General features: G+C 38.2%; 1 long non-coding RNA gene across 6 annotated transcripts in view; it reads right to left on the reverse strand.

Moving 5' to 3' along the window:
- Window positions 1-4901: 4901 nt before the first annotated feature.
- Window positions 4902-16252, reverse strand: part of LOC140487216 (uncharacterized) — a 45775-nt gene continuing 34424 nt past the window's right edge. For 2 of the 6 annotated variants that reach the window (XR_011962777.1, XR_011962775.1), the window contains exons 7-9: window positions 12516-12630; window positions 7714-7841; window positions 4904-7407 (exon numbers count right to left, since the gene is read on the reverse strand). This is a non-coding gene — a long non-coding RNA (uncharacterized lncRNA). Of the gene's footprint in view, window positions 7408-7713; window positions 7842-12515; window positions 12631-16252 lie in introns of all 6 variants that reach the window. The other 4 variants (XR_011962776.1, XR_011962773.1, XR_011962774.1 and 1 more) reach the window with 4 other exon arrangements.

Raw genomic sequence — 16252 nt, forward strand, 5'->3', positions numbered from 1 at the left:
TTATTATTATACTGTCAGTGAACTGAATATTAATGAGAAATCTCACATTGCTATTTGAATGAGCAATGTGTCGAAATAAACAGTAATTATTGGTGAAATGCCATTAGATATCTCATAATTGATCAGGTTGTGATTACGTTTCTTGTAGAAATGAGTAGCATTCAAATATTTCCAATGAGCATTGGGTGGAAAAGCAATGCTTTTTGGTGTAGACCTGAACGGTTTTTTTTAATTGCAGTATCGGCACTAAGAAATAATGGATTAAACTGATGTGCGAATCTCACCTTACTGAATATTTCCAAGCTTTCTAACATGTTTCTAGTTCAATCTTCAGTATAAAAAGGGTAATTTTGGCTCAGCACATCTGTAACTGTAAACATTTCAATACATCACCAAAGTTATTAATCTGACAATTCAGAACAAATATAAAAAAATACCTCTGTAAATGTCATTGACTATATCTTTTGATTATAGTTAAGTTCATTCTCTACTTACTTTATTCGTATTTCTGACACCAGTGATTAATATTGATTAGATTAAATGTCATATGAGTGAGACATTAGTTTTCTCTCAATGATCTGTGCAGCACAGGAATAGGTCATTTGGCCCATAACGTTGTGCTGAACATAATGCAAAAGAAACTCACCGCTTCGGCCTACCCTTGGTCCATATCCTTCCAAATTATCTAAATGAACAGTAAAGAGCCTTAACGCATCTGCCTCTCCCACCATCGCTGGAAGTTCATTCCAGACACCTACCCCCACTCCCGTGTAAAAAAACAAATTGCCCCTTGAACTGTCTCCCCTAACCTTAAACGCAAGTCACATAGTTTTGACGTTTCAACTCTGGGAAAAACATTCAGAGTGTCAAACCTATCTATGTATCTCATGATTGCATAGACTTACATAAAGTCTTCCCCCAGCCTCTGCCACTCCACAAAAAGGTAGAATGAGTTTTTCTCGCCTCTCCAAATCCAGACAGCATCCGGGTAACTGCTCTCTGTACCTTCTCCAAAGCCTCCATACCCGTCTTGTAATGTGGCAAACAGATATGAATACAATCGTTTAAGTATGCCTTAACCAAAGTCTTATAACATGACTTTGGTTACAACATGACTTCCTGACTCTTGTAACCAGTTCCGTGACCAATAAAGACAAGCATGCCATTTGCCTTCCTTACCACCCTATCTACTTGCATGGTCATTTTCAGGGAGCCATGGTCTTGAACGCCAAGATCACTTTGAACAACAAAGCTGTTCAGGGTCCTGCCATTATACACTTTTCCTTAGTATTCGATCTCCCAAAGTGAAACACCTCACACTTATATGGATTAAACTTCACCTTGAATTTCTCTGCCCATATCTGCAATTTATCTTTTATCCTGCAGTATTCCTTGACAACCTTCTACATTATCCACAACTCCACTGAACTTTGTAATGCCTGCAAACCTATTAACTCACTCAATTCGATTTTAATCCATGTCACTTATATCCATTTTTATCACAAACAGAAAAGTTTCAGTACAGATCCCTTTGGAAAAAAAGACAGAAAATGAAAGAAATGCAGAATTCTTGAATCAGAACAATGCTGATGAATAATCTCTGAAGGTCTATTTTTGTTTTTAAATTAACCCAATATTTTAATTCTCAGTTTTCTGATCTTAATGAATACCGAGTAAAAAAAAAGCTTTGAAAATATTGAATCATTTTAAGTGTTGAGTTCTAACATTAATTGTTAGTTTATTGTCATTTCAATTACCACACCATAATGTATTTTAATCTTCGTAATGAGCATCAGGCGATTCACATTTCAGTTTAATCCATTATTTCTGATTGCAAGTATCATAATGAAATATTAACTTTCTTTTCAGGTCAACAGACCTGCAATCCACCAATGGTTTCTCATCCAAAATTCATAATAACTATCTCGTTTTCTTTCATTTGAATTCTCATATTAATGGAAGGAATATTAATCAGCCTTATCAATTAAGAAGTGGCTAACTATTTTTCACATAAATATTTCAGTTCTTTCCAACATATTGCACAATTACATTGCAATAAGGGTTTTCTCATCATTCTTAAATTTGCTATCAGCCATTTTAAAACTAATTATTGCAATTAACAAACCGGTAATCATTGTTGAAATCTAATATCTCCAACTTTAGATGAGGAATTACGGCTCAGTACATCAACTGATGCAAAACGTATTGCACTCTACAATCTCTTAATCTTACCAAAAATAGTTTGAAGTGTGGAAGCTTAGTTGGATTGAACTGACTGTGAGCAAAAATGCATTCTGAAGATGGGTCACTGGACCCAAAGCATTAACTCTGATTTCTCTTCACAAATGCTGCCAGATCTGCTGAACTATTTTCCAGCAATTTCTGATTTTGTTTCTGATTTCCAGTAGCCACCGTTTTTTGCATTCTTGTCCTGATTGTTTTTCATTTCAATGCCAACATTTCTGTTTTCTGATTATTACAATAAGAACTAACTGTTTTCATGCTAAATATCATTTCAATTTCATGTATTTCTTCCGTACGCAAAACAGAATTAACAAATGTTTGTTCTCGCAAGGTTTGTGACGGTTTATACCTCAGGTTGAGGTTTAGGGTGTAGGTTTGCTCGCTGAGCTGTAGGTTTGATATCCAGACATTTCATTACCTGGCTAGGTAACATCATCAGTGGCAACCTCCAAGTGAAGCGAAGCTGTTGTCTCCTGCTTTCTATTTATATCTTTCTCCTTGGTGGGATTGCTGGGTTTTGTGGTGATGTCATTTCGTGTTCGTTTTCTGCGGGGTTGACAGATGGCATCTAGATCTCTGTGCTTGTTTATGGCGTTGTGGTTGGTGTGTCAGGCCTCTAGGAATTCTCTGGCATGTCTTTGCTTAGCCTATCCCAGGATAGATGTGTTGTCCCAGTTGAAATGTGTTTTTTTTACACGGATGAAAAAAAAACACCATTTCGACTGGATCAACACATCTATCCTGGGATAGGCTAAGCAAAGACATGCCAGAGATTTCCTAGAGGCCTGGCACTCCAACCACAACGCCATAAGCACACACATGGATCTAGATGCCATCGCTCAACCACGCAGAAAACGAACAGGAAATGAAATCACCACAAACCCCAGGAACCCCATCCAGGAGAAAGATATAAATAGAAAGCAGGAGACAACAGCTTCGCTTCACTTGGAGGTCGCCACTGATGATGTTACCTAGCCAGGTAATGAAACGTCTGGATATCAAACCTAAAAATCAGCGAGCAAACCTACACCCGAAATGTTTGTTCTATTACAGTAAAACTTGAATTCTTAGAAATCACAATTTTGTGAAAATGAGGGAAGTTGTCTTTCGCTGAGTAGTCACATTGAATGACTAATTCTTTATTTCCAATTCATATGCATTACAAAGCAGTTTAATTTTAATTTCTGTATATGAATAATTGTTTCAAACATATCGAATTATTTGACTATCGTGACATTTTTATTTCATTGAGATCAATGTCGCTTCGGTCCATCAGTATTAGAAATTACTAATTATTTTAATTGGTCCATTACACACTGAACTGTCTAATACAATCCTAGTCCAATTATCACAATAAATATCTGAGCAGTTTCCCATTGAGTAACCATAGTAAGTATATGATTATAGTCCTGCCCATCCTGCATGGGAACATTATTGAGCGCTCTGGTAATGTCTGTACTAATACACCAGGAGGCATGGGTTGAATTCCCACCTTCAACAGAGATGTGTCAAAGCACCTCTGTGAGTTGGTTAGAACATATCTAGGTGTCTATTGAATTGCTTTTCAATCCAACATTTCCTCAACTTGTATCTGTTGTTCATTGCTATGACCACAATATCTGCACTTTATTGGCTTTAGGTCACTGATTAAAATATAAAGGGGATTATGCTGCTTCTAAATACCTATCAACTTTGCAGTATTAAAGATTCTACAGTGTAAATAATATTTAAATTGAGAGGGGAAAGATCGAAGAGGGATCTGACGGGCAATTTTATTCGTACAATATGTTTGGCACATATGGGATGAGCTGTGAGAGGAAGGGGCAGCGGCTGGTACAATTACAACATGTAAACGACTTTTGGACAGTTACATGGATAGAAAACATCCAGAGGAGTATGGAACAAACACAGTAAAATGGGACGAGTTTAGTTTAGGAAACCTGGCCAGCATGCCAAGTTGGGCTGAATGGGCTGTTTCTGTGCTGTGCCAATCTACCATTCTACAATTCAAAGTTGACTGTGATTGGTAAAGGAGAGAACGAGCGTGTGTTAATTCTGTTTTGTGTCCAGAAATAAAGTGGAATGAATTTTAATTTTGTCATGTAAAATAGTTCACTCTTATTGTGATTAAAAACACAATGAATATGAACATTGAAGTGAAATATAATTAAATCAATTCAACTATGTTTCCATGGTTAAAGCAGAAATTGATCTTTACAATGATTGTGAGATTGTACACTGCAATATCTTCACAACAGTTCTTGCACTGAGCCATTATTGCACATTTATACCCCTTACTGAACTGAACAATTATGAGAAATTAGAATTTTGAAAATCTATCTACGCACTTAGAAGAAGGAGCAATTTAATTTTGCAATGTGACTGTGCAATGTGTAGACATGAACAAGAATTATTGCAGTGAAATGTAATTGCAGTTCCCTGAATTTCTACGGCTGAGATTAATGCGATCATTCAAATCAGTAAAAGTCAGATACTTTCAAAATATGTTGGATGCAAAATCACTGGTTCCATTGTGGGATAGTTGACCTGAAAACAACAATATTGTTACAGTGGATTAAATTAAACAATACATTAAATTAAAATGTGGATCACGTTAGAAACACAAACAAATTATTCTGCAATTATTATAAGACTAATGAATTCAAAATAAATGCTGTAATCTGAACAAATAAATCAATTCAATATTTTAAAAACACTTTGCTCTGATGTTGATTAGACGTTCATTATGCTCAGTAAACTGAAAACTGAAATATAGTCGCGAGATTGATGGACTGGGAACAATAAATGAGCCATTCAGTTATTATTGAAAATAATTTATTTTTGATGAAAAATGCAGACAATACAATTCAAAAGTTATTGTGTTTGTTGAACTAAACAAGTGATGTAGGTAACTTCATTTCTCGCAAAAAATACAGTAATGCATTTCATTCAATTCAATTAATTGTAGAAACATGTATTTTTAATTTATGTGATTTTATCCTGATCAATGTTGAAACATTAGTACCTGAATTTGGAAGAAAATTATTGGTAAAGAAAGTGAATATCTGAGTGACCACAAGATACAGTCAATGACATTTGATAGAAAATCAATTTGCATGATTTTGTGATTATTGAACATTAATAAGTAATGTTGTAATAAACATTAAAACAAAATCAACAGTTCCAAAGCAGCTGTTTGTTGTAACAAATTGAACATAAAAACACTTCTGCAGGGCACATGATCTGAAAAAGCAAAAAATCTCTTGACGTGATATTTCAGCTAAAAGATACTTTCCTTTTTTTTTAAAAAAAAGGGGTACAACTTTCAAGAATTCAAAAGTTATTGTGTTTGTTGACCTGAACAAGAGATGTAGGTAACTTCATTTCTCACAAAAGAAAGTGGAATGGGAACTTTAAAATTTTTTTTAGCAAGAAACACAATGTAGCTTTTAGTGTAATCATTTAAATTAAAATGCATGTTCGTATGGAATTGAAATATAATCAAAGCAAATGAAACAGGATTAAAATAAACATCAACACGAATTCCATTATTGAACTAAAAATCAACTAGCATTGCACTATTACAATAAAAATCAGCATTTGCTATGATTGCAAAACTGTACAGTGCAATGTGTTTACACAAGTCAATGTATGGAAACATGATACTACACTTTGGGATGAATGTACTGGATTGAACTATTATTAAATATTGGATATAAGCAACAATTAGTCTGAAAAACAGTTAATGTCAAACATTAAATTGGTGAGAAATCTGATTTTACTGTGCAACTGTGTAAAGTGTAGACATGAACAGTAATTATTAGGGTAGAATAGCAATCTGACATGACTTAAGGTTTCATATTAATTCCATGATTACTTTGTGTTTTCACATCAAGAAGAGATAACATATTTACTATGTTTCATTGGTTGGTTTGTGGATGTTTTAACCTGGATAGAATGACTACATTTTTCATTGTAAGAAATAACATATTAAACTAAAATGGGAATCTCACGATGCTTGTCACAAAGATTTAACTGAATTACCGTCTGGTTAATGGAGTGACAATGAATTTACAATTAATTTTAGTACTCTGGCAAATTAAATGATTCGATATTTTAAAATTATTTTGCTCTAATGTTGATTAGACTTTTTATTGAGATCAGAGACATGAAGATTAAATTGCTTTTTTGGTAGATTGACAAAAAACATATTAGACATTCAGTGATTATTAATTATCATTGTTTTGTCATTCATAATTCTCAGTTATTCAAGAATTTCTTGCTTTACATTTCTTCCCAAAAAGAATAATTTCATGGAATTTTTCATATCATCAATATTTACAAATTTGAGTCAGAGTTGGGAAGAGAATAAATAGATAAGGAATGTGGGTATCACAGCAAAAAATAGGCAACAGTATTTGTCGCACAATTATTTTCAAAATTTCTCTGAAAAAATGTATAATCGGTTATGCGCAAATGCTTGCAGCTACAAATACAGTGAGCCATAATTACACTTTTGCTGTGATGAATAGTCGAGAAACCTATCACAAACATTAGTAATATTCAGGAATTTCTTCATCTCAATAAATGTCAGTATTAGCTTGCTCATCTATTAATGATGAAGGGTGATTATTGGTCAGAGAAAGATGTGTGTAAATTATAAGAAGGTGCCTATTGCATATCTTTGGATGGGGTGTTATGGTGATGTTTGTTGTGGTTATTCATCCTGGGAAAAATAAGATTATTACAAAGAGATATTCAGTGAACAGTGATTAGGTGACCTTGAAGACCATCGTTTGGTTTTATGTGCAGTGATTAAGAGTAATTTGATTTCAGTAGCATTGGGCTATTTTGCATGATTTGGCAAATGATTAATAATCTTGTGACAAAATTTTGAGGATGATCATGAGCTGTATTCGATCCATCCAGTGGGTTGGTACAAACATCCTTCACTGTTTTCCTTCCCATGAGAGGCGTGCTATGCTCAGGAACTGGCTGGAAGCCAAGATGCCAGAAAATCTGGTTAAACCCCTCGAATACACAACTCTCAGGCTGGTTGTCACTGGATCCCCGGAACTTTTGTGACCTCTTTTCTGGAGCTGAATGATGCTGGCTCTGTTTGATTTCATTTGAGCAGGTTTCTTTTCGATCAGATTTCTGTGGCTGTCGGTGAATTTCAAACATTCAATTTCGGGCCACAGGTCACTTGACCTCAGTCAATAATTAAAATCGAGTTCACTTATTGTGACAGCGATGTGATAATTAACGGTGGCGTTTTAACAAATGAAATGATTAAACATTTTCCAGCAGTTTACACAGACATTAATTAGATATTCATTAAGATATGTAAACTGAGAAGTATAATCTAGTTGCAGGATTACTGAATTGTAAGAAAGATTTAGTTACTGTGTTTTCTAGAGGAATTGTTTAATCATTCAAATAGGTCAGCTCTTCCTGAATTCTATGTACCTTCCATTGGTTTATTTGTAGCGAACACTCATCTAGGACTCATTTGATTTGTCTTTTAAACTGTGTTTCAAGATTTCAACGGGACATTGACATTGATCTGAGCTGAGAAGTAGGAGATTGAGTTCAACCTGGAAAAGTGTGAAGAGATTCATTTTAGAATTTTGAATTTGAATGCAGACTATTGAATGAAATGTAGGATTTTTGGCAGTGTGGAGGAACAGAGGGATCTTGGAGTCCATGTCCATAGATCCCTCATAGAGGAGGTTTACCAGGATCCTGCCTGAAGTAGAGGGCACGTCTTCTGATGAAAGGTTGAAGGAGCTAGGGCTTTTCTCATTGGAGCAAAGAAGGATGAGAGGCAACTTGACAGACAGGCTTAGATAGAGTGATGAGAGGCTTAGATCGAGTGAACAACCAGAGACTCTTTTTCCCAGGTGGAAATGACTATCATAAGAGAGCATAATTTCAAGGTGAATGGAGGCATGCTTAGTGGAGATGTCAGAGGTAGGTTCCTATTACAGAGTGATGAGTGTGCGGAATGTACTCCTAGCAGTGGTAGTAGAGTCAGATACAGTAAGTGTATCTAAGTAACTCATGGCTACGTACATGAATGATAGCAAAATGAAGGGAATATAGGTTAGTTTGATCTTAGAAGAGGATAAAAGGTTAGCACATGGACCAAATGTCCTGTACTGTGTTGTACTGTTCGATGTTCTATGTACTGAACTGAACAGTTATTACATATTAGCAACAAATAGATTTTCAAAGCTCTATTAGCGAACATTAGAATAATGATAAATCTCACCTTGCTATTTGACTGAGCTATGTGTGGACATAAACAGGAATTATTGCAGGGAAAAGTAATTAAGGTTTTCAAAATTAATAAATTTGAAGTTACCGAGGTCATTCAAATGGCGGCCTTTGTGGGGAGCCGCAGAAAATGGGGGAGATACTAAATGAGTATTTTGCATCAGTATTTAATGTGGAAAAGGATATGGAAGGGATATAGACTGTCGGGAAATAGATGGTGATATCTTGCACAATGTCCAGATTACAGAGAAGGAAACCCTGGATGTCTTGAAATGGGTAAAGGTGGATAAATCCCCAGGACCTGATCAGGAATACCCGAGAACTCTGCGGGAAACTAGAGAAGTGTTTGTTGGGCCTCTTGCTGAGATATTTGTATCATCGATAGTCACAGGTGAGGCGCCGGAAGACTGGACTTTGGCTAACCTGGTGCCAACGTTAGGGCAAGAAGGGCAGTAAGGACAAGCCAGGGAACAATAGACCAGTGAGCCTGACCTCGGTGGTGGGCAAGTTGTTGGAGCAAATCCTGAGAGACCAGACGTACATGTGTTTGGAAAGCCAAGCACTGATTATGGATAGTCATCATGGCTTTGTGCGTAGGAAATCATATCTCACAAACTTGCTTGAGTTTTTTGAGGAAGTAACAAAGAGGTTTGATTTTGGCAGAGCAGTAGATGCGACTTATATGGACTTCAGTAAGGCGTTCTTCCCATAGGAAACTAATTAGTAAGGTTAGATCTCACGGAATATGGGGAGAACTAGCCATTTGGATACAGAACTGGCTCAAAGGTAGAAGACAGAGGGTGGTGGTGGAGGGTTGTTTTTCAGACTGGATGTCTGTGACCAGTGGAGTGCCACAAGGATCGGTGATGGTTCCTCTACATTTTGACATTTATATAAATGACTTGGATGCGAGCATAAGAGGTATAGTTAGTAAGTTTGCAGATGACTCCAAAATTGGAGGTGCACTGGAGAGCCAAGAGGGCTACCTCACATTACAACAGGATCTGGACCAGATGGACCAATGGGCTGAGAAGTAGCAGATGGAGTTTAATTCAGTTAAATGCGAGGTGCTGCATTTTGGGAAAACAAATCTTAGCAGGACTTATACACTTAGTGGTAAGGTCCTTGGGAGTATTGCTGAACAAAGAGACCTTGGAGTGCAGGTTCATAGCTCCTTGAAAGTGAAGTCGCAGGTAGATAGGATAGTGAAGGCGGCGTTTGGTATGCTTTCCTTTATTGGTCAGAGTATTGAGTACAGAAGTCAGAAGGTCATGTTTCGGGCTGTACAGGACAGTGGTTAGGCCACTGTTGGAATATTTCGTGCAATTCTGGCCTCCTACCTACCGGTAAGAAGTTGTGAAACTTGAAAGGGTTCAGAAAAGACTTACAAGGATGTTGCCAGGGTTGGAGGATTTGAACTACAGGGAAAGGCTGAACAGTCTGGGGCTGTTTTCCCTGGAGCATTGGAGGCTGAGGCGTGACCATATCGAGATTTACAAAATTTTGAGGGGCATGGATAGGGTAAGTAGGCAAAGTCTTTTCTCTGGGGTCGGGGAGTCTAGAACTAAAGATGGTAGGTTTAGGTTGAGATGGGAAGATATAAAAGAGACCTACAGGGCAACTTTTTCACACAGAGGGTCGTAAGTGTATAGAATGAGCTGCCAGAGGAAGTGGTGAAGGCTGGTACAATTGCAACATTTAAGAGGCATTTGGATTGGTATATGAATAGGAAGAGTTTGGAGGGATATGGTGGGATTAGATTGTGTTGGGAAATGTGGTCGGCATGGATGGGTTGGAGTGAAGGGTCTGTTTCCATGTTGTATGCCTCTATGACTCGATGACTCTTAATGAGAAAAAAGTCAGATTTTTACAACGAGTGTTGTATCAGAAATCATTGATTCTTTTGTATGTGTGATGATCTGAAAGAAAATGGATTTTTATATTACTGTATTAGTACAAGGGAACACTAGATTATTTTCAAATATGAAATTCACTGTAATTGTTAGCCAGAATAAGTTAAAGCTTTGTGTAATTATTGTAATGCTGATGACTTAATAATTGTTGTTAGAATTCTGAAAAAAGAAAATGTTATACTATTTGTCCTAAGAGTCAATAAATTAAATTGATATATGAACCACAATATACCTGTTAGCAAAACTAATTTAAATTATTATGCAATTATTGTCAAGGCAATGACTTGATAATTAGTGCTAGTATCTAAACAAATAAATTGATTCAATATTTTGAAAGCATTTTGCTCTGAAATTGATTGGATATTTATTAAGATCGGAAAACGGAGGGAATAAAATGCAATAGCTCGCTTGATTGGATTGAAGAAGAAAATGAGACAGTCCATGTCAGTGTCGGTTACCACAGCACAGTCGTTTTGGAGACAGGTCCCACCTGCAGATAGAGCTGAGCGATGCAGCAACCAACAGATCAGACCTAAACTCTACATTCATTCCACATCCAGTCGAGAATGGTGGTGGAGAATTGAACAACTCACCGGAAAAGGAGGTTCTACAAATATTCCCATCATCAATGATGGAAGAGCTGAACACATCAGTGCAAAAGATAAGGCTGAAGCTTTCTGGGAGCTAAATATCCAAGAATGCACATCCAAATGAAAAGGCAGGCAGGTGGGCAGAGAGGCTGGGGTTAGTGAACAGTAAGAAATGGAATTAAGTCAAGAGCAATAAATGACATTGGCTCAGATGATGTAGAATCTGTGTGGGTGGAGATGAGGAACCGCAAAGGTTAAAAAAAACATAATGGGAGTTATCTGTAGAGCTCCAAACAATAGTCAGGATTTGGGCATAAGTTACATGAGGAGATAGGAAAAGCATGTAAGGAAGGTAAGGTTACAGTGATCGGGGGGATTTCAATATGCAGGGGGACTGGGAAAATCAGGATGATAGTGGATTGCAAGAAAATGAATTTGTGGAATCTCTGCAACATGGCTTTTTGAAGAAGGTTGCAGTGGAGCCCACTAGGGAACAGGCAATTCTGGATTTAGTGTTGTGCAATGAGGCAGACTTGATAAGGGAGGTTAACGTGAATGAACACTGAGGAGGCAGGGACCATAATATGATAGAATTTACACGGCAGTTTGAGAGGGAGAAGATGGAATCAGATGTAACTGTATTCCAGCTGAATAAAGGCAGCTACAGAGACATGAGGGAGAAGCTGGAGTGAATTGACTGAGAGAGGAGTCAAGCAGGAAAGAGAGTGGAACAGTGATGGCTAGGGATTCTGGGAGTGTCCGGGTGACACAGTAAAAATTCATCCCGAGGAAAAAGCAGCATGGATCAGGGAGGGTGAGGCAACCATGGCTGACTCGGGAAGTCAGGGAAAGCATACAAGCAACATATCACATGGCAAAGGGCAGTGGGATGTCAGTGAAATGGGAAGCCAAAAAAGAACAATGGAGAACAATGAAGAAAAAACATAAGGAGAAAGAAGATTAAGCATGAGAGAAAGCGAGTGTGTAATATTAAAAACATGATTGCCGGAGTTTCTTTAGTTACATAAAGTTCAAAAGAGAGGCGAAAATGGACATGTGCTGCTGGAAATTGAGGCTGGAAGAATAGTAATGGGGAACAAAGAAATGGATAAGGAACTGAATAAGTACTTTGCATCAGTCTCCATGGTGGAAGACACAAATAATATCCCAAAATTTCAGGGACAGTCGGGGTGGCGGGGGTGGCGGGGGTGGGGGTGGGGCGGGTGGCGGTGGAACAGAGATGAGTGTGGAATATAAATCACGAACAGATCAGGCTTGGTCTTATTGAATGGTGGAGCAGGCTCGAGGGGTCGAATGGTCACCTTCTTCTTCTTTCTCACATGATCCCAGGACTGAGAGCTTTGTTTAAAATTCATTCACTAGATGTAGGTGCCACTGGCTAGGGCAAAATGTATTACCCAGAGAGCATTTAAGAGTCACCAAGGAGAAAATGCTAAAAAATTGAAAAATTTGAAAATAGATCTATTACCTGGACAGATGGACCACGCCCCAGAAGGTGATAGCTGAAGGGATAGTGGAGGCTTTAATTGTGAGCTTTCCGGTATCACTGGAGTCAAGGACTGTCCCAGAGGACAGGAACATTGCTAATATAACCCCCAACCACAAGAAGGGAGTAAGGAAAAAGAAGGGAAATAACTGGGTATTAATCCTGGCCTCAGTCATTGGTAAATTGTTGGTACTATTTTGTCAGTAATATTTAACGAACTGGTTATTTCAATTATAATGCAATCTCTACAAAAAGACCAAATTTTTTTTGACGACAACAAATTTTCAAACAACTTCTCTCAATCTATCTCTCCTTCCTTTTCATTAGACAACGTAGGGAGGCATGGAAACACTACAGTGATGTAAGCTATATGTAATACAGTGAGACAGGAAAGCTAGTATGGCTCATGTTGATTCTTGAAACCCACACAGTGAAGCAACACATTCACTGCATAATAAAGATTAGACAACATTTCAACCCCACTCATACCGGCATGACAGAAATAAAATGTGGGTTGGTTGGACAGGCTGGTTTTGTTTCAGTTGGAGTGAGGGGTGACATGACTGAAGTATATAAGATCCTGCATGGTTTGATAAGGTGGATGTGGAAAGGATATTTCCTCTTGTGGGTCATTCCTGAACTAGAGGGAACTGCTTTAAAATTGGCTTCACCCTTTCAGGACATAGATAATGAAATTTGTTTCCTCTCAGAAGGCTGTGCAACTTTGGAACTCTGCCCCAGAAGGTGGATTCACTGAGTATTTTTAAGACACCGGTTGATAGATTCGTGTTAAGGGGCATTGGGGCAAGATGGAATAAAAATCACGAACAGATCAGGCTTGGTCTTCTTGAATGGTGGAGCAGGCTCAAGGGGCATAATGGTCACCTTCTGCTTCTTTCTCACATGATCCCAGACTGAGAGCTTTGTTTAAAATTCATTCACTGGATGTAGGCGCCACTGGCTAGGGCAACATTTATTACCCAGAGAGCATTTAAGAGTTAACAATATTGCTGTGGGTCAGGAGTCACATGCAGGCCAGACCAGGTAAGGATGGCAGATTCCTTCCCTAAAGGACATCAGTGACACAGATGGGTTTTTCCTGACAATCAATAATAGTTTCATGGTCATCAACAGACCCATAAGTTTAGATGATTATTAAATTCAAGGTCCACATTTGCTGTAATGCGATTTGAATCAGGGTCCCCAGAATATTCGCTGGGTCTCTGGATTAACAGTTCAGCAATGATAACACGAGGCTGTTACCGAGCTACAAAGGGACAGTTTTACGGGTGGAAACCAAAACCTTGATCAAACTGGATTAAATAAAGGAGTGCTGATAGAATGGAGGAGAGTTGAAGGGATTGGGGGAAGAGAATTACCAAGTTTAGGTTCAAAGCAGCTGAAACTAAAGCCACCAACAGGGAGGAGATGAAAACAAGAAACTCTCATGCAGCTGGAATTGGATAAGTGCAGCTCCCTCAGGGAGGTGTGGAACTACACTGGGAGGACAGGGTGAAGGCATGGGTAGGTTTAAAAGCAGTGAACCAAATTTTGAAATCATATTTCTGAACATAATGTCGATGAGGTTAAAATGGAGGGAGATGTCTTACGTGACTTGCTTTAAGGACACAGACAGTAGAATCTGAGGTGATCATGAGGATGTGGAGGTGAATGTGGGAGACAAGCTGGGACTGTGTTGGAGTAGTCACTGTGAGAGGGAACAAATGCTGGATGGAGGGTTTCAGCAGCTGATGGACTGACACTGAGGTGAGCCATCGGAAACTGAGCAAGTGACCACCATCTAATAGGACAGAGAAACTGATCCATCAGCCTGAAACTGACTGACCACGTGGCTGTCAGTGACTCCAACACAAGTGAATGGAAACATTGCTCAGAGCCTGTTTCTGTAACATTCAACACAACCAGGAAATGGAAAGTGAATAATTAGCTGAAAACAAGGCGACTGCTCTGTTAGAGTCAAAATCATTCAATGTTCAGTTATTGAATATTACTGACTCTCAGAATATTCTAACCTGCAGAATCACAGTAAAAGGGGAAAGTAAACAACATTCTTGGCAAAGACAGAATGAACCAACTACTTGTATAAAACTAGCTCAAAACAAAGGTGCTGAATCCTCCACAAACTGACAAACACAGGTATATGACAAACACACCATCAGTTTGTAGATAGACAATGAAATTCTTCAGAAAAACACTTCCCTGCTTATGGTGTGTGGTAGAAATCATTCTCAGTGAGAACTGCCACTTATTTCCTTTGAAAAGAGTCTCTGTTTCCCTTCAGAAAAGCAGGTGTGTCGCGCACTTACAGACTGACTTACAGACAAAGGAAACCTGATCTGAGACTCGCAGGTTAATTAAGCTATTAGTGACAGTCCATTGCACACAAGAGCTTACACCACAACAGATTACACCACAACAGATTCTAGGGAAACCAACAATGAAATGAAAAAGGTGAATTAGTCTTAATAATCACGCAGCCTCTCTCGATTAAATAATTCTAGTCAACTTCCAAACATTTTAAAACTATTAATACCAATGCATACATATTTATTTCCTTTCCTAAGTTTCCTCCAAAAAATATATCTGACTATTCTCTTCAAAATATATTTTAAATGGTCAATTCATAATCACAATTCATTTCCAATTATTCTTAGAGCAAAACAACTTGCAAACTAAAATAGTTTTCATGTCAATAATGACACTGGAAACTTTGTTATGTAGTTTAACCATATTTCCAAATATTGTTTTGGTTCATTATTGCAGTGAAGCTAAAATTAAAGTCTATTTATTTTCTCTGATATCCTTCCATTACTTTATTCCCTAATAACAATGCCCACGGTGTAATGGGTGACAAGCATTAAAATAAAATTGAATTTTCAATGCAAGAACTGGTACAAATAATCACATATTATTCAGTTCATTCATTGTCGTTGATTATCAGAGTTATATTCATTGTATGATCATGTTAAATTCACTTAAATAATCACAGTACAATTCTCACCTCTATAGATATGTCAAAGTGAATGTCAAATTATTAATATTCCAAGTCAAACCAAATTTACATTTTGCTCTGTTTTATTCCAGGAATGACAGGATGTGTTACATTATTATGGGAAACAGGAACAAGTGAAGGTGGTGGCTCTCAGACGTGAGGCCTTAAAGCCAAAGGGCCAGGTGGTAGTTACAGTGGGGGAGGTACCTAGTGCCCCGCTCTCCTCAGAAGGCAGTGAGGATGGTGACACTGACTGGAACGGGTTAGATGGTGAAGCAGCCACGTATGGACAGAGGGACGACAATGGGTGGGATGACCGACCGCCCTATAAGACCCAGAAGGCCCTGTCTATGGCTCCACTGTGCATCAAAGCTCAAACTTGGACAGACAGTAGGGAGCAACAAGGGGAACTGACAGAAACGAAACCTGAACCGTTTATCCAGCTGAACGACAGATGTTGGTGAATGAACACCCAGCCTGACAGAGAATTGGTAATAATGGGCCTTATTGGGACAATATGGATGAATTAGTATATGTACACAGTCTCACCGAAAATGATGTACGGACCCTCCCTCAGCCCAAGATGCCCTGACGTGTACAGCAGAATCTGTCCCTGCAATAAGAGGGTGAGGGGGAGAGTCGGTTCCCCCAATGCACAGCCGATCAGTGGCTCCAGGCATTTACAGATATTACAGGGACACACTGG

The sequence above is a fragment of the Chiloscyllium punctatum genome, chromosome 16, assembly GCF_047496795.1.
Source record: "Chiloscyllium punctatum isolate Juve2018m chromosome 16, sChiPun1.3, whole genome shotgun sequence".
NCBI lineage: Eukaryota > Metazoa > Chordata > Chondrichthyes > Orectolobiformes > Hemiscylliidae > Chiloscyllium > Chiloscyllium punctatum.